The following is a 26,513-nucleotide window of genomic DNA, read 5'->3' as shown; positions in this document are numbered from 1 at the left end:
CCTTCATCCTGGATTCCAGAACAGAGCCACAAAAATTTGTTGATGTAATGTTAGTGATTTTGTAAAACATTGAAATTTGGAAACTGTTTGTTCCTGTAGCTTAAAGTAAGGAAGGCTGACTAATACTAGCTTTTCTCCTATAGAATTAATGTGACATTTACTATTGAATAAAATCCTTTGTAATTTTGAAAATTCTTTACCTTTCATATTTGCTGCCAATTTTCAGAATGTATCACCTGGAAGACACAGTTCATAGAGAAGGAAGGAGGTCTCTAGAACATTATTTCTTAGATTTTATGTTGGAAAACAGCTTTATTTGAATTGAAATCTTGATAATTTGGAAATCACAGCCTTACCAACTCCCAGGGCAGTAGGGAGAAAAGACATAGAAAGTGGTATCTCCTTTGGCGGAATGTAGGAATGCACGATGGCTAGGGTGAGACTACCAATCTTCCTTGAGAAGATGTAGGACTTTGCTGTTGCTGAGAGGAGAGGTGAAGCAGTGGAGCAGTGATGGGCACACTTTGTGAAGAGCCCTCACTCCTAGAGAAACTGTGTCCTGCATTCAGTTATGCAGAAAAGTAAGGATCTACATCTCTCAAACAGTGAATGAATCCCTGGCCTCGCACCTTCAATGCCAGAGCTGTGAACACTGCTTAAGAGGAGCAGTAAGCTCTGGCAGATTAAGGCAGAAACTTTTGGAATTCTTTTAGTACAATTTAGTACATGTGTGGAGAGCTGGAAGTCATGGAATATCCTGGAAAAGACACAGGCTACACAGGGAGAGTGCGAGGACAGCCCTTCCCGCATTAGTGAGGAATAGGGATCAGACATGCCATGCATGGGTGCCTTCAGCAAGTGGCACAAACACAGCAGGATGTATTGCAAAATATCCTAGAAGGCGTTCATAGAATTGTCTCGATGTCCAAAAGCGTCCCTGATCCAGGCACCTAGACTCTTCCTGGAACTTGTGGGTTTTAGCATCCTATTTTGTATTGTATTGTTATCAAAACAATCATGTAGCTTTCCATCGAGTGTTTAGATTGTCTGTAACTTGTGACTATTAAATGCTGCAGTAAATATTCTTGAATGTACATTTTTGTGAACATATTCAAGGATAATTTTAAAATTAATTCCTGTAGGTTAAATTGTTGGGTTAAATGTTATGTGGGTCTGTTCATTCTATTTTTATGGAGTCTTTAACTAGTTTCTCAGATCTGAAGTGTTTGATAAATCTGCTTAAGTACTGAACATTTTGCTTATATCACATTTACTCCCTAAAACTTGTAACTAAGAAGTCCGCTTTATTGAGGTTTACTTAAAAATTTTGACAAATCACATGGAACCTATTTTTTTGTTCAATCTTAAAATACTGTAAGAAAAATGGTTGCAGAAAAAAGTAACTTTATTCTATTTATTTTGACATATATTTTAAGCTGAAATTAATTGTATTGGCTAATCATGTCTAAGAACGCAACCCCTGTATCCCCTAATATAGTCTGTACCACCCAATACTTTCCAGGCTTAGTTCCACACAACCAAGACTATTCAATTTCAATGAAAATAAATTTCTGTTAGGTACAAATTGGAAAAATAATTAGTTAGTGATTAGAAACATAGCTGAAAAGAAAATGATCCAGCAGATCTATATTCTTCACCCCAAACTGGACACAGTTTACAGTATTTTCAAGCTTTGTGCTGGACAGAAATCCAATCAAGAAATGCACCCTTGTTTAGAACCCTTTGTTAGACTCTCAGCTTTCAGTTGCACAATGGCCTGCAGACAAATGACTGACTGCCTCCGTTATGGTGTTGAAATGCTTAGTCCTCTAAAGAGTACAGTTACTCAAGGGGGAAAAGGAGCAAGAAGGCAGTTGGCTGTGTGCTACCCAGCATTTAGTTCTGGGATTTCTCTTTCCCAAGAAATTCCTATCTCTTCACTTAAATGAGAATCATTATGTGTTTGTGTACTCTCAGTCACACAGTGACTTTCCTTATTATTTTCATTCACATTTTTCTGACTGTTCATGTATTCAGCAGCAGTAGAATATTTATTGTGTGGCAATTCCTTGCAGCACTCTACCAGTTGCTGTGCATATAGCATAATAATGAAGAGGAAGCACAGTTCCTGCCCTCAGAAAGCTACCTTCTAGAAAAGTCAGAGTTAAACAAAGAAATGTAATACAATGTGATGTCATGACAGAAGAATTCCTGTGTATTACAGGAGTGCATAAGGGCCCCCAGCAATTATGTAGAGGAAGTTTCCCAGAGGAACAGAGGGGAAATTTAATGAGGAAAATGAGGAGTTGAAAGAAGAGAATATTTTAAGGAGTTCTAGCCCTATGTCTTATCTGTTCTACCTGCATGCAAAGGCCTGCAGACTTTGAGATTTCCAGAGATTTGCTATATTTTATTCTCCTCACAGTATCAGTGAAGTCTATAACACCAATTACCAGATGTCCTGCTCTGATAAAAAAAATGGCCATAATTCTTTACCCTTCTCAATATCCATGCTCTTTGCATGTGACTTTGAAGCTTTTCTTTTTCATCAAGTGATGCAATTCCTCCCCCAACTCCCCACTTTCTGAATCAGGGCTAACCTGCTTTGGCAACATATTTTGATGGAAGAAGAGATGTGCTAGTTCCAAGCTCATGGTTCCATTTTCCGGGAACCCTGCCTCCACCATGAGATCAAACCTGGCCTAGCCTCCTAAAGAATGGGAGATCTTGTGGAGCAGAGCCAGGAGAACCTAGCTGTTTCAGCCAAGGCCCCAGGCATGTGAGTGAGCCCAGCTGAGATTGCTGGCCCCACACAGCTTGGTCTATCATCATGGGAAATAGTTATTGTGTTAAGTCACTAAATTTTAAAATTGTTTATGCAGCCATAGCTACTATTGGAAGATGGTTATGAGGATAAATAAAACAATGCACACAAGATATTCTACCCAGTGACTATCACACATGAAATAGTAATAATAGTAATAGTAATAGTAATGAAAATTACTATTTTTTTCATTACTATTACTATAATAGTAATGAAAATTACTATTTTTAAAGATCAAGGTAGAGTCTGAGAGTTAGTTTTCTTCTCTTGGCTTTAATGTACCAACAAACAAACAAACAAACAAACAAACAAAAAACCCTGGGTAAAATATTCTACTAGATAGTTTAGTGTTCTTAATCTTAAAACCAGCTGACCATAGTTTTTCTAAGAGATTTTTATTATTAAGGTAATACTATTTAATAATAAAAGTAGTATAATTGTGTGATCTTTAGCTTGAAGTTTACAATGAGGGTCATGGAGTAAAATGTCCTTAAGTCAGGTAGGATAGACAGGGAGGAGGGGGAGTCATGTCTCACCCATTGACTCAGCTGTCCTGAGCTCAGTCAGATAAGATCGCTGGCTGTTCTGATCATCACAAGCAGGAAGAAGGAGCCCTTGAAACTCTGTGTACTGGGAAAGGGAGACTCTAGCAATTTTACTAACCTCCATAGCATTTTCACTAAAACAAAACGCCTTCACTTGCTGAAAAATAAAGCCTTTGTAGCTGTACATTAATCCCAAATTCATGAAGAGGGAGAAAGAGGTGTACCTAAAAGCTGACTAAAGTATATAACTCCTGAACTCCAATGCTCGGTGAACTCAGACTAGCTGAACGCCCACTTGTAGCCAGGTGCTTAGTGTATAGAACATACTAACAAACTTACTACCTTATTTCCTCTACATTTCAGAAGCAAACTTGCTCTCTCATTTCCAGTATACGGGTTGCAGCTCACTTGAATTCTTCTCTTGCAAGCAAGACAAGAACCAAGGCAGGGAGCCCCCTGATTACACTTATTGGCTGGAGTTTGCTACCATTACCAATCTCTATACTTATCTCTAAAGGTAGGCTTGACACTGCCAAGGGAGCAGTTGTGAACATAACCAACTTCTTTTAAGTTTGAAAACATTTTACATCCTCGCAGATGCCCTCTTACTGATTAGTCAAACCATCTGTAGACCTACTCACCTCTGTGAGTGCCCCTCAATTCTAAGTAAACCTACATAATATATTACATCTTTATATCAACAACTGTCCTGAAATGTTGGAAGACAGAAGGAGAGGCCAGTTTATACTAAGTCTGAAGTACCAACAGGAGTCTGAACTCGTGTCCTAGAAGAAGCACTGGCACTTGGCTTTTTGTAGCTTTTTAAGCTCTTTCAAATAATTTATTAATAATATCTGCTGATATCTTTGGGTCTTTGCTTGGCTTTCTTAACAATGCAGATGACTTTTGTTTGGAATCTAATTACCTTTTAATTTTACCCACAAAGCTACTCTCTGTTTTTTTATGTACCAGAGAAAAATAATGAGTATTTTCTATTCTGAGTTTAAATGCTGGAACAATATTTTGAGTTCTCCTAGAAATTGGAATAATCATTAGAATTCTTCTGGACAACTTATTTTCTTTAGTAGGCATAAGAATTATCATTATAAATCATTAAGTCATCAAATATTTGTTGAGTGATTATTACACAGTAGGTATTGTTCAATGTCTTAGGTTGGGTTCTTCCAGAAGCAGATCCTAGGATAAAGGTTTGAGTGCAGGTGGTTATTCTAGAGGCACAATGTAGGTAGAACTTAATCATATGGGAAAATATGGGAAAAGGAGTAAAACGCAAACCTCAGAATTATTTTAATTAAAGGGCAAAGAAGCTGGAATATTTATGCTCAAGTCTGGGGTCATTGTCTAAAGCCTATTGTCAAACACAGGGAAGTATGCATTTTGTTTGGGCAATGTGATTTTACATGGATTTAGAAAGCAAGTCCTCAGGCATGAAATGCAGCTGCTGTCGATTGGAAATGTGTCCTGGAACATGGGCAGCTGTGGGGGTAGGGGTGGGGCACCAACCCCATCAACACTTTATGTTTATTGTCTCTTTGATTCTTATGATTCCACAAAGAGAACTTTATTATTTCTATTTGTTCAAAGAGAAAACTCTGAGGTTTAGATTAACTATACAACTTGCCCAAGGATATATATTAATAAGTGGCTAAATCAGGATTTAGAACCACGACAAGGACCATAATATCTTGAGAAAGTAATGACTTCCCAGATGTCATACAGCTGCTATGTAACAGGTATCCCCTATGTCCCAGTCCTGGACATTCAATCTAGTGCCTTTCCATAGCTGTATCTGGTCATTCTCATTCCCTGCACATCTCCACCTCTAACTCAGTTGGTACACTGGAAGTTTGATCGCTGAGTTAGTTCTTATATGTCCCTCTTTAAGGCATTCATTGCTACTGCTGTTTAAATGTCCTGGAAATCAGCAAGGGAAAATCTGAAACTTTCCCTTTCAATGAGTCAAATACCTGTTAGAAAATCTAACCTGTTTCTTTTGGAGACATTCATTCTGACTAAAGACACTTTATTGTCCTTACTGATAATTTTATTCTCTTGAAATTGCTTTGTTTACCTCCAGAACATGGTCTTTTTACGTGTCATTCCCTCTTCCTGAATGTTCTTCTTTCTCCTTTTCACCTAGCTGATTCCAATGCCTTGTTCTGATTTTAAGTGTCATTTCCCAGAAAGCTATCCCTGACCTTCCTAACTACATTAAATTGAAGTAGCTCTTCTTTATAGCACTCTTTGTTACAATTTAGCTTTTGTTCCCCTGAGGGCTCCATCAAAGCCTGAAAACTCTACCAGGAGAGAGAACATTTTGTTTTTTATTTATGATTATTTCTCCTCAATTAAAACATAAAATCTGCTCAGTAAATATTATTGAATAAATGGATGCATTCCATCAGAAAGCACCGAGAGTGTGTATAAAGTTTTGTACTTCATCTACTAGGAAATAACCATGGATCCTGCTTTAGCACAGACTTAACTCACAGCTTATGCTTAACACTTAAAAAATTCAGCCTTTCCCAGGAGCCACACCCAGCCATCCATGCCAGAATACCCCTGTGATGCCCCCAAATTATGACAGGATGTATTAAGCTAATTAGGCAACAAACCCAAGTGAATCAGTTAAATTTTAAAAGGATAAATATTCTCCTTATTTAAAATGCTCTGTTCATAAAAACAGCAACATGCACATAAGGAAGGGGTATTATCACACAATACACATCCATTATCAGTAAAACTGCTCACCTCCATTTTCTGAAATGCTCATATTGAGGCTTGAAGCTACAAAGTTACTCTGTAGTACAGAGATTTTCAACCACTGTACCCCAAGAATTTTTAAAACATGTAATACCTGACTATACAGTCAGGAGTAGTGACCTCTTTTCCCTTACATTATCAAATTAAAAAATGACAACAGCCAACGCAACAGCTATCCAGTGTGAATAAATCAAATTTATACATATTTTTTCAGATCAGCAAAAATTATGTCTTTTGGTGTACTGCAAAATTTTAGTAATTAGTTTATGTGTGCCATGAGATGAATAAGGGTGTAAGTCACTGCCCTGGTGTGTCTCCACACTCTTGCACATACTACTTGAAATTCTATCTCACCAAGGCGCAGTGGGGCTCTTCCTAAGTCTATTTATGCCACTTGTACTTGCATATTTTATCATTATGTAAACAATTGAAATATGAGCTCAACAACAACAAAAAGTGTTGTTTCCTTTAACACTATGTTGAATGCTTTAAAAATACTCAATAAAGTCCAACTGGAAAAATTTTTAAAAATGTTATGTAATTAGTTATGAGCAAGATGATTATAAAAGATGGAGATGCAATCACAAATATCTAGATGGTCTCTGACCATCACAGATCTCCTTAAGAAACAGCAACTGGAATGGTGGAAGCACGCATTTTGGTTTAGCTTATGCAAAAATTGTGAGGCAAGATTTCATTAGGAACTGCATATCACATTTTCTTTATGTGTGAAATGAGAATAGTAAAACTCACCATAGAGTTTTGAAGATCAGTTATAGTAATGCTTATTAAGTGTCTCGCACAGTTCCTGGCTTGTAGGATGTAATTACTTTATTTTGTCTCCTGTTGTGTGTGAAAGCACTTTGTAAATGCTGGTGTTCTGGAAATGTCACTATTCAAGGGGCCAGGGAAGAAGCAGCCAGGAGGGGAGGCAGACTTGAAAAGCCTAGAGATGAACCCAGTGGAAGAATTAGATCTAGGATCATTTGCAAATGTTCTCCAATATCTGGGCTAAAACTACGTAAGAAAAGAAGCTGGGTTAGGCTCAAGCCTGCAAAAAGTTTCTTTTTCTTTTTTCCTTTAATTGAGGAGCCAAACTCAGAACTGAGAAGCTGATGGAAAATGGACTTGGTCAAGTTCACCAGATGGAGCAAATGGTTCCTGCCTTGTTGGATGGCTTCTCAGTAAAGGCTGTAGCCATCACAGTCTTTCTTTGGAAGATGAAGTAGGACACACAACATTTGAGTTAAATAAAAAAGCAGGGGAGCCCCGGCTAGGTAGTTCAGTTGGTTGGAGTGTCATCCTGTACACCAAAATGTTGTGGGTTCCATCCACGGTTGGAATATGTACTGGGGGCAATAGATTGACGTTTCTCTCTACATCAGTGTTTCTCTCTCTCTCTTCCTCTCACTCTAAAATTAATAAAAATGTATCCTCAAGTGAGGATTTTTTTTAAAGCAAGGTAAAATGCTAGTGATGCATCAAATGAGGAAACCCTCCGCAAGCACAAGAGAAAACTGAAAAAAGCAGAGTTTGAGAGTAAATTTACCAAATTCCTATGCAGGAAGCACTCATTCCTAAGCACAGATTGATGACTGGACAGGTTTCACTGTTTGAAAACCTGCTAATTTCCAGATTCTCAACCAGGAATAGAGCTTATCCACTCTTCCTGCTAAGAGCATTTAAACACTCGGTGGAAGTAGAATGTTCTGGCATGAACTTCACCAAGTATAACTCTGGAGTATGGCAAGCAGGCTGCATTGGGGACTCATATTTCTGCATAGTGCCTTTATGGATCATTAGCCATTTAAAAAACATCCAACAGTGTCATATCTGAGAAGAGTATGGATTGTGAGTAGAATAATGACACTTTGATGGTTGTGCCTGGCTTGTCACTATAGTGAAGAGGTTAAACCCTGCAAATACATGAATATGGACAAGTCTGCTCACTCTGGTTGTCTGCCACACAGTATCAGAGGAGTTTAGAGAGAAAGGTATACATTAAGCAGGCTTCTTTGAAAAATTGCTTTTGTATCTAGTTGACATACAATTATTTCTTGAGGACTTTCTTAATGAAATTATTGTCCTAGTCAGTTCTGGCTGCTATAACGAATGAATTACCATAGACTAGGTGGCTTATAAATAACAATATATTTCTCACAGTTCTGGAGGATGGAAGTCTGAGATCTGGATATCATCATGGTTATGGTCTGGTAAGAACCCTCTTCTGGGTTATGGACTGTGACTTATTGTATCCTTATGTGGTGCAAAGAGCAGAGAGACAGAGCAAACGCTGGGGTCTTCTGAAAAAGGCACTAATCCCACAAATAAGGGCTCTACCCTCATGACCTAATTACTTCCTAAAGTCCTCACCTCCTGATACCATGGCAGTGGGGGTTAGGATTTCTGGAGTGACACATTCAGTCCATAGCAATCAGAATTTTAGTAGAGAGTAGTGAGTAAAATGATTTGAAAGAAAAACATCCAACTGAATTCTCATTCTTTTTTCTTTATTTTCTTTATTTTACTTTTTTAATGTTGTTCAAGTATTGTGGTCTCCATTTGGCACCCCGCCCCCCCCCCCCACAACCATTCCCCTCCATGCCACCCATCCCCACCTCCCACCGGCAGCTCTAACGCTCTTTGGTTTTGCCCATGTGTTCTTTATACATGTTCCCTGATGTACCTTCCCCTCCCTGCCCACCCCCCGCCCCGCACCATTATCCTCTCTGCCCTTCCCTCTGATTACTATGAGTTTGTTTTTTATTTCAACGTCTCTGTTTATATTTTTCTTTCTTGCTTGTTCTGTTGATTAGGTTCCGCTTATAGGTGAGATCATGTCATATTTCTCTTTCACTTCCTGGATTATTTCACGTAGCATAATGCTTTCCAGCTCCATCCATGCTGTTGTGAAGGGTAGGAACTCCTTCTTTCTTTCTGCTGTATAGTATTCCATTGTGTAAATGTACCATAGATTTTTGATCTACTCATTTACTGATGAACACTTAGGTTGCTTGCAGCACCTGGCTATTATAATTGTGCTGTTATGAACATTGGGGTGCATGGGTTTTTTTGAATTGGTGATTCAGGATTCTTAGGGTATAATCCCAGTAGTGGATTTGCGTTTTTTTGAATTGGTGATTCAGGATTCTTAAAGTATAATCCCAGCAGTGGATTTGCTGGATCAAAAGGCAGTTCCATTTTTAGTTTTCTCAGTTAATTCCATACTGTTTTCCACAGTGGCTGCACCAGTCTGCATTCCCACCAACAATGTACTAGGGTTTCCTTTTCTCCACAACCTCACCAGCACTTGTTTGTTTATTTGTTTATGATGGCCATTCTGACTAGTGTGAAGCTGTATCTCATTGTGGTTTTAATTTGCATGTCCCTGATGGCTAGTGATTTTGAGCATCCTTTCATATGTCTCTGCGCCCTCTGTATGTCCTCGGAGAAGTGTCTGTTCAGGTCCTTTGTCCATGTTTTAATTGTTTTTTTTTTGTCTTCCTGGAGTGTAGTAGTGTGAGATCTTTATATATTTTGGAGCTCAAACCTTTGTCCTAGGTATCATCTGCAAATATATTTTCCCATATTGTTGCTTTCCTTTTCATTTTGCTGCTATTTTCTTTTATTTTAATGAAGTGCCATTTGTTTATTATTTCCTTTGTATCTCTTGCTCTAGGGGACATATTGGTGAAAATATTGGTGTATGGAATATCTGAGAGTTTTCTGCCTATGTTCTCCTCTAGGACTTTTATGGTGTCATGACATATTTAAGTCTTTTATTCATCTTGAGTTTATTTTTTATATGAGTGTAAGTTGGTGGTTGAGTTTCATTTTTTTGCATGTAGCTGTCCAGCCCTCCCAACACTATTTGTTAAAGAGGCTATATTTACTCCATTTATTGTGTCTTTCCCCTTTGTTGAATATGAATTGACCATAGAGACTTGGGTTTATTTCTGGGCTCTCTATTCTGTTCCATTGATCTATATGTCTGTTCTTATGCCAGTGCCAGACTATTTTGATTACTATGGTCTTGTAATATAGTTTGATATCAGGTATTATGATCCCTCCTACTTTGTTCTTCTTTTTCAACATTGCTGTGGCTATTTGGGGTTGTTTATGGTTTCATATAAATTTTTGAAATGTTTGTTCTATATCTGTGAAATGTCACTGGTATTTAATAGAGATTATGTTGAATCTACACTTGCTTTGGGTAGTATGGACATTTTTATGATGTTAATTCTTTTAATCCATGAACACATTATATGATTCCATTTAATTGTGTCTTCCTTAATTTCTTTCTTCAGTGTTGTGTAGTTTTCTGAGTACAGGTCTTTTACCTCCTTGATTAGGTTTATTCCTAGGTACTTTATTTTTCTTGTTGCTTTAGAAAATGGGATTTTTTTCCTGCTAGCTATTTCTGATGTTTCATTTTTGGTGTACAAAAATGCCTTCAGTTTCTGAATATTGACTTTGCATCCTGTTGTTTTGCGAAATTCACTTATTAGGTCAAATAGTTTTTTGGTAGAGTCTATAGGATTTTCTATGTACACTAACATGTCATCTAAAAACAATGACAGTTTTACTTCTTCCTTTCCAATTTGGATGCCTTTTATGTCTTTTTCTTGTCTGATTTCTGTGGCTAGGACTTTCAATACTATGTTGAATAGAAGTGATGAAAACAGACATCCTTGTCTTGTTCCTGATCTTGGTGGTACAGCTTTAGCTTTTGCCTGTTAAGTATGAGTTTGGCTGTAGGTTTTTTATATATGGCCTTTATTATGTTGAGATATGATCCTTTTACTCCCACTTTGCTGAGTGTTTTTAATATATATAGGTGCTGTACCTTACCAAATTCTTTTTCTGCATCTATTGACGTGATCATGTGATTTTTGTATTTCTTTTTGTTCATGTGATGTATTATGTTTATTGATTTATGAATATTGTGCCATCCTTGAATCCCTGGGATGAATCAACTTGATCACAGAGTATAATCTTTTCAATGTATTGCTGGATGCAGTTTGCCAATATTTTGTTGAGAAGTGTAGTATCTATGTTCATCAGTGATATTGGTCTGTAGTATTCTTTTTTTGTTGTGTCTTTATCTGGTTTTGGGATTAGGGTGATGCTGACTTCATAAAAACAGTTTGAGAATCTTCCCTCTTCTTGGATTTTTTGGAATATTCTGTGAAGGGATAGAAATTAGCTCTTCTTTAAATGTTTTATAAAATTCTTCTGTGAAACCATTTGGTCCAGGGCTTTTGTGTGCTGAGAGTTTTTTGACTAATGCTTTGATTTCATCAGCTGTTATCAGTCTGTTCAGGCTTTCTGTTTCTTCATTCAGTTTTGGAAGATTATATTTTTGTAGAAATTTGTCCATTTCACCAGGTTTTCTAACTTCTTGGCGTATAGTTGTTCATAGTAATTTCTTGCAATCCTTTGTACAACACCTCTGTGGTATCACTTGTAATTTCTCTTCTTTCATTTCTAATTTTGTTTATTTGGGTCCTCTCTCTCTCTCTCTCTCTCTCTCTTTTTGATGAGTCTGCTTAAAGGCTTCTCAGTTTGGTTTATATTTTCAAAGAACCATCTCCTAGATTTATTGATCCTTTGAATATATCTTTTAGTCTCTATGATGTTTAATTCTGCTCTGATCTTAGTTATTGTCTTCCTTCTACTCACTCTAGGCTTTGTTTGTTGTTGTTCCTCCAGTTCTTGTAGATGTAGGGTTAGGTTATTTATTTAAAATGTTTCTAATGTTTCTTTTTTAGGTAGGCCTGTATCACTATGAACTTCCTCTCAGGACTGCCTTTGCTGTGTCCCATAAGTTTTGAACTGCTGTGTGTTCATTTTAATTTGTTTCCAGAAACTTTCTGATTTCTTCCTTGATCTCATTATTAATCCATTTATTTTTCAATAGCATGCTAATCAATCTCCACAAATTTGAGTATTTTGAGTTTTTTCCTTGAGGTTGGTTTCTAGTTTCAGGCTGTTGTGATCTGAGAAAGTGCTTGATAAGATTTCAATTTTCTTGAATTTGTTGAGGCTTGTTTTGTGTCCTATCATGTGGTCTATCTTTGAAAATGTTTCATGTGCATTTGAATAGAATGTATATTTTGCTTCTTTGGGATGAAAGGCTTTATCTATATCAGTTAAGTCCACTTCATCTAGGGCATTGTTTATTGTATCAATATCCTTGTTGATATTCTGTTTGGAAGATCTATCTATTTTTGACAGTTGGGTGTTAACATTCCCTAGTATGAGTGTGTTACTGTCTATATCTTTCTTGAAGTCCTCCAAGATTTTCCTTATATATTTTGTTGTTCCTATGTTGGGTACATATATGTTTTTAATGTTTATGTCTTGATGGATTCTTTCCTTGAGCATTATGAAGTGTGTTCTGTGTTTCTTTTATAGTCTTCTTTTGAAGTCTATTTTGTCTGATATGAGTATTACTACCCCAGCTTTTTTTTTCCTGTCCATTTGCTTAGAGTATTTTTTCCAACCCTTCTCTTTCAGTCTGTGTACCTATTCTGAGGTGGATCTCTTGTAGGCAGCATATGTGTGGGTCATGTTTTCTTATCTATTCAGCTACCTTATGTCTTTTGATTGGAGTATTTAATCATTTACATTTAAGGTTATTATTGATAGGTACTTATTCATTGCCATTTTATCCAGTTTGTACCTGTACCACACTCTTTCTCATTCTTTTTCTTCTTCTTCTTAAAGCAGTTCTTTTAGCATATTTTACAGTGCTGGTTTGGTGGAGGTGTATTCTTTTAGCCTTTTTTTTGTCTGGAACATTCCTTATTTTACCTTCCATATTAATTGAGAGCCTTGATAGGTAAAGTCTTATTTGTAGGCCTTTGCTTTTTATTTCTTGGAATATTTCTTGCCATTCTTTTCTGGCTTGGAGAGTTTTCATTGAGAAGTCAGCTGATAGTCTTATCAGGGCTCCCTTGTATGTTACTTCCTATTTCTCCCTTGCTGCCTTTAATATTCTCTCTTGGTCTTGGAATTTTGTCATTTTAATTATAATATGTACTGGAGTGGATTCAAAGGATTCTTCTCCTTTGGATTCCTCTTAATTGGGACTCTGTGCTTCCTGGATTTGTGTAAATTTTTTTTCATATTAAGGAAGTTTTCCATCATTACTTTTTTCAAATAAGTTTTCTATCCCTTCTTCTCTTTCTGGTATCCCTATTATATGGATATTATTATGTTTCATGTTGTCCTTAAGTTCCCTTAACCCTTCTTCATTATTTTTGAGTCTTTTCTCCTTTTCTTTACCTTTCTGGAAGCTTTTTTTAACCTTGTCCTTTAGCTCATTGATTTGATCCTCTTCTTCATCTAGCCTGCTTTTGATTCCTTCTACTGTGTTCTTCAATTCAGAAATTGTATTCTTCATTTCCTCTTGGGCCTTGTTCATTGTTTCTATATCTTTTTTCATGCTGATATTATTTACAGTCAGTTCCTTATTGTGTCCCTGCAGTTTTTGGTAGTTCTCAGTGAGCTCACTGAGCTTCCTTATAATCATTGTTTTAAACTCAGTGTGTGATAGTTTACTTGCCTCTATTTCATTTAGCACTCTGAAGACTCCTGCTTTCCTTTCGTTTGGGGGTTGCTTCTTTGTCTTCCCATTATTTGTGAGACTCTTCTTGTTTGCCTCTGCTTCTTAAATTGATCTATTCTGACTCCCAGAGTTTGTGGTGTGAACTTCTATGGTAGGAGACCTGTACGATTCAGTAGTGCAGTTTCCTTGATCTCCTGAACTTGATGTTCTTAGGATGCACTTTATGCTATTTATGTTGGTTCTCTGGATATAATTGGGTTTAGATTGTTGTTAGGTCTTTCTTTGGAGTGTCCTTCCCTCCACCTGGTTGACTGAGGGTCTCTCTGCCCACCATATCTTGTGTGCTTTTGTGCTAATGCTGCCAGAACAAAACCACAAAGCCCAGGAAACAAACCCACACTCACAAAAATACCTCCCCCTGTAATCCTACTATCACCAGCAAATGGGCAGGATTTAGTAAGGTTGTAAAGAAATTGAGACTATTATAAGAAAGGAGTGTGAATATGAGATGGCCTACTGAAAGAAAAATGATTTTGAGAGGGCAGAGGGAGGAGCATCAGTAAGGGTTGGGAGTTGGAACAATGCAAAGAGAGACAGGAAAATTTACATTATGAACAAAAAAGGGAATGAAGAATGTAGAATGGAGTGCTAGAAGGGAAGCCTATAGTATTAGGTTTCAATAGAAACTAATATAAAATAAAATAAAGTGAGAGAGAGAAAGAAGAAGGAAGGGAAAAATTAAATAAACAATAAAATATAGGAGTCAAATTGGAGAGCAAGATCTATCACAGCACTATCAGCAATAAATGAGCTAAAATTAATAGAGGCGGTATGGGAGTAAGAAGGGAAAAAAGAAACAAAGAAAGGCTTAAGAGATATCTAGAGAAATGGGAAGTGATTTTGCAATGATAGAGGGAGAGGGAACACTGAGAGTGAGGAACAAATTCAGGCTAAGACAGGGAAAAATGAAAATTTGAGATAAAAGGCAAAAGAAAAAAGAGAAAAGGAGAATAAAGAAAAATAAAAGGGCAGATGAAAGAGAAATATAAGATAGAAAAAAAGAAAAGAACAGACTAAGATAGGTCAAAATTAACAATTGAGACAAAAAAGAGTAGGAGAGAGGACCAGTAAACCTTGATATTTGAAATACAAAATTAGTGAAGATCTAGAGATAAAATTGAAAAATGAAATAACTACCCTACTCAAACTACCTAGCAAAGATTGTTAAAGGTGGAGAAAGAATGAAGGTATTTTAAAAGTTGGAAAAAAGGATGTGAGATGACCATGGATAAGAAAATTGGTTTTGTGTGTCTGGACAGGGAGAAATAGTAAGAGTGCAAAATGGAAACAACTTGTAACAAGAGAGAAAAAAAAATTTAAAATGAAAATAATAAGACAAAAGGATAAGGTAAAATGGGTTAAGAGGAGGGAGGGGCAAATAAGTGAATGGAAATAAACTATAATATAAAATCTAGTGACTTAATATGCACAAACTTTCTGGACAAGAAATTAATGTTAAAAAGCCATGCAGGAAAGAAAATATCACTAATCATGGAGAAGACCATAGTGGATTTCATCTTGGTAGTCTCTAGTATTTACCACAGTTTTTTACTGTCTGGATCCACCTCTGGTGATGTCAGATGTTGACCCTGCCTGACCTTAGGCAGCCTGCTCTGAGAGGGCCAGGGACCTACGGTCTGTGGCTGTCTTCTTCAGTTGTTAATCTAGTTACTCTGCACTCAGCAGTCAGGTTTAAGACCCATCGGGCTGGGCAGAATTTCTCCTGGGGTTGGGACTTTTGTTTCCCCTCAGGCTGCTGCTGTTTGGAGGGGAGTGGTCTGTCTGAGCAGGATGGCTGCTGCTATATGGGTGATGATTAGGCACAGGGATCCTGAGGTTACTCTCTTAGTTCTCTCCCCAAAGCCTCTATCCCCCATCTCTCTTCAGCATCTCTACTCCACTCTGCCACTCCTTTGTCAGGGATCTACTGTCTATGGTAGATCTTCAGTTGTTAATCTAGTTACTTGGCACTCAGCTGTCAAGCTTAAGCAACACAGAGCTGGAGTGGAGCTGAGTTCCTCTCGGGGTTGGGGCTATTGTTTCTCCTCAGGCTGATGCTGCCTGGACAGGAGTGGTCTATCTGAGCAGGCTGGCTGCTGCCCTAGGGTTGATGACTAGGCACCGGGATTCCAGCATATACTCTCTGTCTCCAGTCTCTCCTTAGGCATCTTCAATGCACTCTGCCCCCACCTTTGCTGGAGCCCAGGGTAAGTGGCTGCAAATGAAAACTTGTGTGTTGGCCCTTTAAACGGCTCTTTGCATCTCTAGCTATTCATCTCTGCTGGAGAGCAACCCTGTCACTTTTTGCTGGTAGTTATCTGTGTACTTTTTGGGCTCTGGTGCTCTAGTCTGGGGATCCCTGTTTAGGGTTTGTACCCCACACTTCTCAGGGCAATCCAACCAGTTGCTTAATTATCTCTTTAGTGCTGCCACCTGTGGGCGCCCAGCCAGCCCTCTCAAGTCTGCACGACTTACCAGTCATGTTGTACTGGAGCTGATTCTTCTGTCTGTCCAAGGTTGTAAAATATCTCTTGCTTTGTCCGATTGTTTGTTCTTAGTGATTTCTCTACAATTTAGTTGTAATTCCATATTGGTTTTCGGAGGATGTTAGTGTGGCTTCCATTCATTCCTCTGCCATGTTATGCCTCTGAATTCTCATTCTTAAACATCTTCTACATTTTCCTTTTTCATCTTATTGCTGTTGCTTCAGCATTGAACTCCTCTGCTACACTGAGGACTTCCTGAGGGCAGAGGTGTACTTTACTTACCCATTTAGAGTCAGCAAAAGTTACCCAGAACACATTGGTCCCTCAAAAGGAAAGTAACAGGAAAAAAATCAAAGTAATGATAAAAAAGAAACACTCAACCAACAAAGGGATTATGTGCAAAATCTATGTTTGTATAAATCAGATGTTTAGAAATCACACCATTCTGAATATAAATTCTTTGCCAATTTTATCCTTTGAGAATATCTTCTCCAAGTCAGTGGCATCTCCAGTAACACAATAGATTGCAGAAACACTGGTATAAGTTAATTTGGTTCTGTGTTTGGCACCTAATGCATATCTAACTGAAAGACTGATAGCAGATAGCAAAGTTCTGTTTTCTGTTATCAAAAGCCATGCAGTTCAGGAGCCAAAGGAGAAAGAAAAAGATTATTGTCCCCTATCTTTTTAACATCTAATCTGACCTAAGGTAAAAATTTTGAGTGCATAAAATGTTTTTGGCAACGTCTCCTTTGCTTGTTACACCTAGTTTGCCTAATTTTCTATTACTTTATTTCTCTGCATACTCATTTTCCTCTTATATTCCAAAATCATCAACCTCTAGTCCTCTCTCTTCTGACCCAAATCTCATCCATAAATAACAGAGATGAATCAAATAAGATGTGCTTACACATTTAGACACAACTCAGATGAGTCTCTGATTAGTAGAATTTTAAGCCATGAGATCAAGTGAAAATTGTGTGTGTATATGTGTGTTTTATTTTGGGAAGGATTCAGGATGTAATCAAGGCAGCCTTGCCTACAATATTGTCCAAAAATTCATTTTTCATAGGTGCTTCTGAATTTTTAATGTTCCATTTTCATTAGTAATTTCATTCAACAAACACTTAAGTGCTCAAATAATGTTTGTGAAAAATATTTACCTTTCCTCTCCAAATTCTAAAACTATAGATTCTCTGAACACTCTATGTTTTTTCACAGTGGTTTCCAAAACAAGAAAAGTGTCAGAGTGCCTGAGAATCAGAGAGCTGGCATTAGCAGTTATTTTTGTGAGTCATTTCTAAGCCCAATGTTTAGAAGTTGGGGACTACATATAAAAATCATTTTTGACAGAAAATTGTCTACCTCTGAATCCATATCTAAAATAAGTAGATTTAAAAAATGCAACAGCAGGATACAAGGGACAAAGCCTATGTAGTTTTTTGGGAAATGTTTAGAGATTCACAATAGGTGTCCATGAATGAGGGGGATGGAGCTTTATTCCATTCCCTCATTCGTGGAAAGTAGGTGGTGCAGGACAGAGGGACTTCATATGTCCAAAGGGAAGAGAAAAGCTGTGATAGTTCATAGGTAAAGTTAAAAAAAAATCTAAGGATTGTTATTTAAAAGCTAGATTTGACTCCATTAACAGGAACCAATTGTGTGTGTGTGTGTGTGTGTGTTTCAGTGACACAGAGAAAGAGATGGACAGGTGGCTTTTCACATGCATGGAATATGGCTTACACCATTCCTGTGAGAAGTGGAGGGCACAGCACAGTGGTTCTCAGTGTAAACCTCTGTGGAAATGCTTTCAGGAGGTCCCTGAGTTCAAAACCTTTTTAATAATAATACTACTTCGTTGTTATTTAATATCTCATTAGTATTTAGTATTATATGGGTTGACATTTGCACTGGTGGTTCAAAAGTAGTGGGAAGTGAAATTGATGTGCCTGGCACCATCATGCCAGTGACACCAAAGAGTATCAAGTGCTACATTCTTCACAAAAAGTCCTAGTTTTGCTTAAGACTGCCCTTGAAGAATCAGTAAAAAACATTATTAAATTGATCAAATATTGACCCTTGAATACATGTTTTTTTAATATTCTGTGTCACATAATGACAAGTTTGCATAAGAGTACTTCTGTATTTTGTAATATAGTGCTTGTCTGAAGAAAGCGTACTTGTGTCATTGTTTGAGTTGCTAGGTGAACTAGTATATTTTTTCATGGAATGCCATTGTTACTTGAAAGAACCATTGGCAGACAAATAATGACTATTCAGGCTTATATTTGGCTATAATATTCTCAAAGGTGAGCAAATGTTACTGTCTCTTCAAGGAAAACAATTGACACTGTTGTCGATGACAAAAATGAAGCTGTCAAGTAAAAATTAGAATTATTGAAAATATGTATCCTCCATGGTGAATTTTCCTAATTAAGAATTTCTGATGAGGCGGTAGTTATATTAATGTATGTGCTTTTTTCAACATTGTATAATGAATAATGTCAGGATTTTCCATGTAAGTAATACATTGCATTACAAAGTCACACGATGACAAAAGGTCTATTCAAATTGCAAGAGAAAACAATAGATTTTAACATAAAGCAGGGTGTAAAAAGATAACTGATATGCTTTTATGTACCAACTTGCAATGCTTTAAGAAACATCTCTTATTGAGTTTTACTTCTGTTGAGGAAGGGAAGTGAACACAGAATAAAGGAAAAGGGAAAGATGGGTTTCAACTCTAAACTATATGTATATTCTCCTTAAAATCTATTTAGTCTGACATTATTTTAATTATTTCCTTATTTTCTTATATTTTCAACAATATTTTAATTTGGTTAGTCTGGTAAACCTGACTTTCATGCACTTATATTTTCAAATTTCTGATATATTTTAATCATCTTACATTGGCTGTGTTTCACAGCTTATTTTCTCTTTATTACCTTTGACAAATATTTTCTTGGTGCTTTCATTGTTTCTTCTGTCAGCTTGTATAGATTCTCTTTTTAATTACTTACTGATTACTGTTACTTTTCAAACAAAGGCCAAAGGTACTCCAGGTCTAAAGCTGGAAACCTCCTGCATGATGAGGCCATGATTCTTCTCAAGTTATACAAAGCATCATGGCTCAGGGATGGCGGATAGTGTAAGCAAAGGCAGAACCATTGAAATTAGTAGCCATTGGGAACATTGCAAAAGGTATAGCTGGAGAAGTCTCTTTTGAGGATGAATCACACAATTTCTCCCTTGGTTACAATATCATTGGGGGCAAACCAGGTTTTTTCTCTTCTTTAAATGCATTGGGAAATTTGTTAACAATTTATAAATGTATATTTTCTATAAATCTGAAAACCTCCTACATATATATTTAATAGAATAACTTTATTTTTATCTTTATTAAGCTTTCATTTTTATTGTATCTTTTCCATCATCATTTAGTCCCCTTATACCCTACTCCCTTGCAATCACTGCATTGTTGTCCATGTCCCTGAGTCCTTTGTCGTTGCTCAATCCCTCCATTCCCAACCTCCTCCCTCTCTTAGCTGTCTAAGAGACTAACTTTTAATACATGATTTGCATTTCTTCAAGGGTAAGTTCAATTATCTTAGGGTTTTATATTTTTAGCACTTCTAAAGTTTTCAACACCAGAATTTAATTTGGTTTGTTCAACCATCAGTATGCTTTTCAAGTGGAAGGTATTATAGGAGGAGATTATGTATTAATCAGTACCACAACATTGTATGGGAAGAGGTATTGTAAGCATGCTTGAAAGGGTTTAAACTCAAATAATTCCATTATTTGTAGGATGATTTTAAAGTTTCCAATTCCGAAATGCTATAAACATCAAGTACTTTCTGCGATACATGTCCAACTTCCTCATCCTAGTGTGAGTACACAATTGCATTCTAGGGGCAAATTTAAATACTTTTGGATTGCCCACTCAGAGTTGAACCTAGCTTTTCAAGTTGTCACGTGATTGATAATACTATTGACATTAAGTATGCCTCCGCTAACTACTTGGAAACTGAGATTTTATTTCTGAAATTAAATAACCAAAATACACCCAAATAGATTTGAAAATGCCTCTAATAGCCACCAAAGTTTCATGCTGAAAAATTAGAGTTAAGTATTTCTTATTCAATAGGGAGGACCAAAAAAACTTTTCTTTTGGCAAATTTTGCTTTAGCTCATCAGCTGGAGAACCTGATGTCTATGCCAGAGAAATATGCAAATATGTATTTGATTAAATAAAGATGAAAACTTTATTGCTGATATGGCTTTTCTTCCCATTTCTAACTTCATTCATTTCATGCTCACTGAATCAAGCCTAAGACCTCCATGACTTTTGATAGGACAGTGACCCTCTGCTTCTCAAAGAATCCTGCTGGTTCTGTGAGTTCCCTATAAGTTTAAGACAGTAGTCACAGGTGCACCTCCTATTATCCTATGGTGTTTGTGTGGGGGGTGCCAGGGCTTGGCCATAGATGGATATGTGCAGAGTCAGTCCCTTCATGACCAACAAGAAAAATCCATCCTGTCAAAAATGCATGTGCTGCTGCTTTATCACCATGATTACACTGAGCTTTTGCTTTAGAGAACCATGGGTTTTAAATTGAAAGTCAAATATAATTTGCCACTAGAAGCGTGAAGTGAGTGACTACAAAGCTACTAGCAAGGCCCAGCATGGCAAATCGATATCTCTGTGATAATGAGCCTCAGTGGTTGGCAAGTCACTGAGCCTCAGCCCAGGTGGTAGAAGAGGAGTGGGTAGCCCAGGACTAGTGTAAGGGCCACATGTTCTGGAATGGTTCAAATGGTGTGATGGCTAAAGCAGGTAGACACTGTTTAGTTTGTTTGTTGTTGGGGACCAGCAGCATTATTTTAACTCCTATGTAAAATCAAAGTGTGCAGCCGAAGAGAAACCAAGTCTGCACTGAGAAACAGTGAGTGCTTTGGGGATAGAAAGTAATATTTACTGATGCATAACTTGTGCCTAGGACTGTAATAGGTACTCTGCATAATGTATTTTCTTATTTACTACCCACAATAGATTATTATTCACATTTTGCAAATGAGGAAACTGAAACCTTGAAAAACTATGTGACTTACAGAAAGTCACACATTTAGAGCAAAGTAAGGGAGAGTAACTTTCACTGAGCCTCTTCTTTGTGGTTCTATGTTGTTTTCTGTGCCTGGTACATGCATATATAATATGTGGAGGTCGGTATTAGGATCATATTTTGCAGTCTCAGTGAAGATAAATACACTACCCTAAGGTGAAAAAGGCTACTCAATGGCAGAATTAGGCTTCGAACTCAACTTTTCCTAATAGTGAAGCCCATTTTTCTTTTCCTACCTCATATTTAAGAAGGTGATTTGGTGAACTGAGGATAAAGTACTTTTCAGAGAGAGTTCCACACCTTAAAGGTGGTCCTGGGAATCTTTATTTTCTCTCCTATTACTTGCTGCTTAGTGCTTCCTGGTCATTCCTTTAGGACTGCCTCACCTGTTGCATCAGGCTTTTATAGTATGCTTGATTGGACCATAATATTTATAGTGAAGAGTTATACAGCAAACTGTACTCAATTTTTCCTCAAGTTACCTCAGGAGGGTGGCTGAAGCATATTCTGTCAATTTTTGCTCACCCACTGACTACCTCCAGTCCCCTCTGGCAACTAACAAATTTATATAGCATGAATGTACACAGTTCACCTACTAGATGTCCAAAGAGGATTTGCAGTTACATGAACAGGTAGGGTGTGTAGTTTCCCTGCTCCCGGGTAAGACATTGACAAGGCTTGGTTTTCTGTTAGTAAGTGTGAGTGTGTTCTGCTTGGTGTGTGCCTTTCAGGAGACCGTGTGGGAACACTGCACATAAACACAAATCCTCTCTAATTTTGGTAGCGTTGTAGTGGAATCTGCCCAAGTGCTGAGAGCTATAGGGTTATATTGCATGTGTGGTTGCTGATAATATAGCAGAATTTTTTTTCCCTAGGGGTCTTAAAAATGTATCTAATGACAGCAAAGCTCCAGTAATAAAAGTAGTAAAACAGGTGAACATTAATACTGGCTGTCCCCTTACTTTTCACCAAACATGGACTTTAGTGATCAAGGACTCAGATCTTCCTCTATAAGCCCCTAGGATGAGAGCTTGGGAAGCAGAAAGCCCCATACAATGGATTCAGAGAGCCCTGGGTTTAACTTGGACTTACACACTTCCTGAATTGGTTGAATTTGAATAACATAATAACTCCTCTGAAATGCCATTCCTCATCTGCAAAAAAGATATTCTTATCCCTTTCTCAAAGGCTGAGAATTAACATAATGTATCAAATGTGGAAACAACTAGTGGAAAGACTTAACACATATTCAAGTCTTGATAAAAGCTTCTGTTTGACGAAAGCTTCCCTTGTTAACTGTGTGATCTTAGACAAGTTACTTAACCTTTCTGAGTTTTGGCTTCCTCTTCTGTAACACTGCAAAAATAATACCTAATTTATAGGGTATTGTGCAGATTAAATGGTATGACATAGGTAAAGCACCTGGCATAGAAGGCGCTCCTTCATAGCAGCTTTTGCTGTTACACAGTCTTTCCAGGTTACAGTGGAAAAGACTCAGGTATTATCAGGCCAGCCATGCTGTGGTGGTTGTGCTGAACAGAATCTGTTTATACCTGATTCTGGCAAAATTATTAATAGCTCATTCATTACTCTCAAAAGCTTCCTAATAAATTCTGTGGTGACTCTAAATATAACTAATATATGGAGAGGAGGCTGGGCTGTTGGAAAGGAGAGAACCTAATAACAATCCTTTACCCATAGCTATGTTTGTCTACTTCTTTCGATGAAGTAGTTTGCTATTAATAGTTAGCTATTATTAGGTTGTTGCCTATTTTTTGAGCAAATTGCTATATGTAAGTCAGACACTAATTACACAGAAGATATATGGGCAGATTTTTGGTGAGGAAATTTGTCACTCTTCTTGCAAATTTTTGACCAATTAGCATCAATTTTTCAATAGCATGGGGCTCTCATGCTGCCCTTTGCCTGCCCCAAATCATCCTGTACAGTTAACTCTGAGGGGTGGCCCATTAAGGGCTCTGGCTGCCTATTAAGCTTCCTGCACATGCTGGCAATCTTAAGAAGGTTGGACTTTCCTCACTCAGCACCTCACTCCCAGCAGCATTACCTCATCTGATTTTTGCTTCTGTCATTTTCCTGCTCTGCCAAACAACCTTTAAACAGACATAGCTATGATGGCTAACTTGTGCCCCAGGACCTCAGCAAGCTCTGCTGGCTCATTCTGCACCCAAACACACAGGAATTAAGAATCTTTGCCTCAAGAATGGGGTGAAGGTAGGGAGGGATATATTCCCGAGTCTTCTTTTGCCACTCTCCACCATTCCCCAGTGCCTCCCACTTCATCACATCAGTGTCTTCTTTGTCCATTTATGGACGAGCAAGTGATAAACAAATGAGAAGCAAAATGGCAGCCTTTTCCGCCCTTGGGAAGTGCCAAACTTTGATGAGGTATGGTAGGCAAATCATAGAACTAGGAGCATCAAGAGGAACAGATAACTTGCTTTAATTTTTTATAAACCCTGGCCCTCTGTCTTTCTTTTTCAATCTCTTTTAAACTTCCTCCTCTAGAAAGAAAAGAAATTAAATAACATGGGGCCAACTTTTATTTCTAGTGATTATTTCCTCATATCTGTTACGTAGCCTTTGATCCAACCCTTTGGAAGTTCCTTCATAGTCACTCAGGGGAACTGTAGGGGAAGAAAAAGGTAACCCATTAGTTCACGTGATTTCCTGGAGTAAATATTGTCAGATCACTCTGTTACCCAACAAATGGCCTTTAAAAAAATTTCCTTTAACACTGATGTAGACCCCAACATGTGGGGTCCATGTCATTATGGATGCAATGAGATATTCACACGGATTACCGAATGTGGTGGAGGAAAAAGGATGGCATGGCTTTTCTCTCAAGGGGAGCAAAAGCCTTGGCTCTCACTCCAATGAGCTTTTATTGTATTACTGGGCACATTACAAGAAGATCCTCATTAACTATGTACAGGCTCACTTTAGGTGGTTACCTTATGCAGAAAACAAAGGAGAGGATGCTGGTAATCACATCAAAGAAGAGGGATATTTGCAAATGAAAAGGCAAAAGTAGTTGAACCAGTTACACTCATCCTTGGAAGGTTTGGCATGGGTTTTAGGAAGTTGCTTTGCAGTAAATGTCCTCAATTCAGGGTGAGGGAGTTTTAGCAAAAAGCAAGACTCATAGAGGCCTAGGTACATTGCAGGCCTGATTCCCCACAAGAGAACCTATCCTTGGGCGTGGGTCCTGTGCATCTCTGAGTGGGAGCTGGGCCCATGCCACGCAGAACAGTCTACTACAAACAGAGTAGAGATTATAGTTGGTAAATTAAAATATATTAAAAATATTTTTTAAAATTAAACAATGTATAAGATGTGAGTACATTAAAAAGCAGAAGTTGTAGAGGTCCAGATAAGTATTTTAGACTTTGCAGGCCACATACACCACTATTGCATAGTTTCCTCTTCCTTCTTCATCTTCCTCCTTCTTAACAAAGCTTTAAAAATGTAAGAAGCATTCTCAGCTTCTGGCAATATGAAGGGGGACCCCCAAAACCTGGAATTATCTTCTAGAGGGTAGGCCCCTTATAATATAGGATTCCCCCACTAAATGAGTGTTCTAGGAATCCATCTGTATCAGTGTACCAACTGGTGGTGTTGTGACAGGCTGAGTTTAGCTTTAGTGAACTTTTTTTTGAAGAGTCTTTTAATGCACGGGTGGCAAACACAAGGCCCGTGGGCCAAATCCAACCTTCCACCATGTTTTATCTGGCCCGGCATCTTGTTTCTACCCAGCGGCAGCACCAAGCTCCTTGCCCCTAGTTAAGGGGTAGTTACATTTATACAGTTCTAAAATTACATTTGGCCCTTTGAAGGCAACCATGAGGCTGATGTAGCCCCCGGTGAAAATGAGTTTGACACCCCTGGTTTAATGCATTTGCCCATTTCATTATGGGTGTTTTATGAGTGCACCTGTGGACACCATGCTGAGTTCAGCAGTTTTTCACCAAAAACATCATGATCCCCATGCCCCACCCTCCCTATCTCACCCCGAACAACTTTTTTTTGTTTCCTCAGATGAAAAAAGTCCTCAAAGGGAAACATTTTGTCAATGTAGAAGAGGCGAAACAAAAAACAGCAGAATAACAAAATAGCATCAAAATTGATGAGTTTAAAAACTGTTATGAGCAGTGGAAAAAGACTTGACAGGTGTATTGCATCAAATGGAGAGTAATTTGAAGGTTCCTAAAGTTTGAACATGTAAGAATAAGTACACAATTTTTAATAAATAAACTCCATGTTTTTGTGCCCCTCTTGTACATAAGTATCCTGCTAGTCAGTTTTGACACACGGACTGTGGTTGGCTGATCCCTAGTGAAGGATAATAATGTAGTATAATATACTTACATAGTATCTGCCACCTAGTTTAAGAAATAGAACATTACCAAAAATGTTGAAGTTCACTCTATGCCAGTCCTTCCTTACTGTATCCTTTTTCTTTCTTCAATGAGTTAATCACTAGTTAAGTAGTTTATCATTCCTTTGCTTTTTTTCTTGGTAGTTTACCTTTTATAAATGTATCCCTTAACAATATAGGTTTTTTCCTAATTATGACATTACATACATATTCATTGCATGAATATACCACAATTTATTCATGTATTTTCCTCTTGAAGGACATTTCAATTGTTCAAGCCTTTACTTTTATAGAAAACACTATTTTGTACATTCTTGTTAATATTCCCAGTCTATAACTTGTACTAAGTCTTTGTATTTTTTTTATTGTTTGATCAAGACAGAAAGGAGGCATGGCAGAGAGAACATATGACATTGACATTACATGTGATCTTCTCAGAGGCCTCAGGTTCAGACCCCAATTGACACATTTCCTTTATGGGGCAGCCTTTATTGATGACCTACCTTCTGAAATATTTCCATGTTTATCTTTATAGTCCAGTGCCCAGTAGAAATCCGTGCATGCCTGCCAGAAAATACCAGGCATACGAGGTCCAGGAAATGGTAATTCCCCACCTTCAGTCTTATAACCAGCTTTTCAGTTTTCATTACCTATCCTGGGATATGCCTTTTCCTCAAGTAATGGGGAGTAGAAATACCTACTTCCTCTCAGAAACATCT

The sequence above is a fragment of the Phyllostomus discolor genome, chromosome 11, assembly GCF_004126475.2.
Source record: "Phyllostomus discolor isolate MPI-MPIP mPhyDis1 chromosome 11, mPhyDis1.pri.v3, whole genome shotgun sequence".
In the NCBI taxonomy this organism is placed as follows: Eukaryota; Metazoa; Chordata; class Mammalia; order Chiroptera; family Phyllostomidae; genus Phyllostomus; species Phyllostomus discolor.
Note: the sequence above shows the minus strand (reverse complement) of the source record.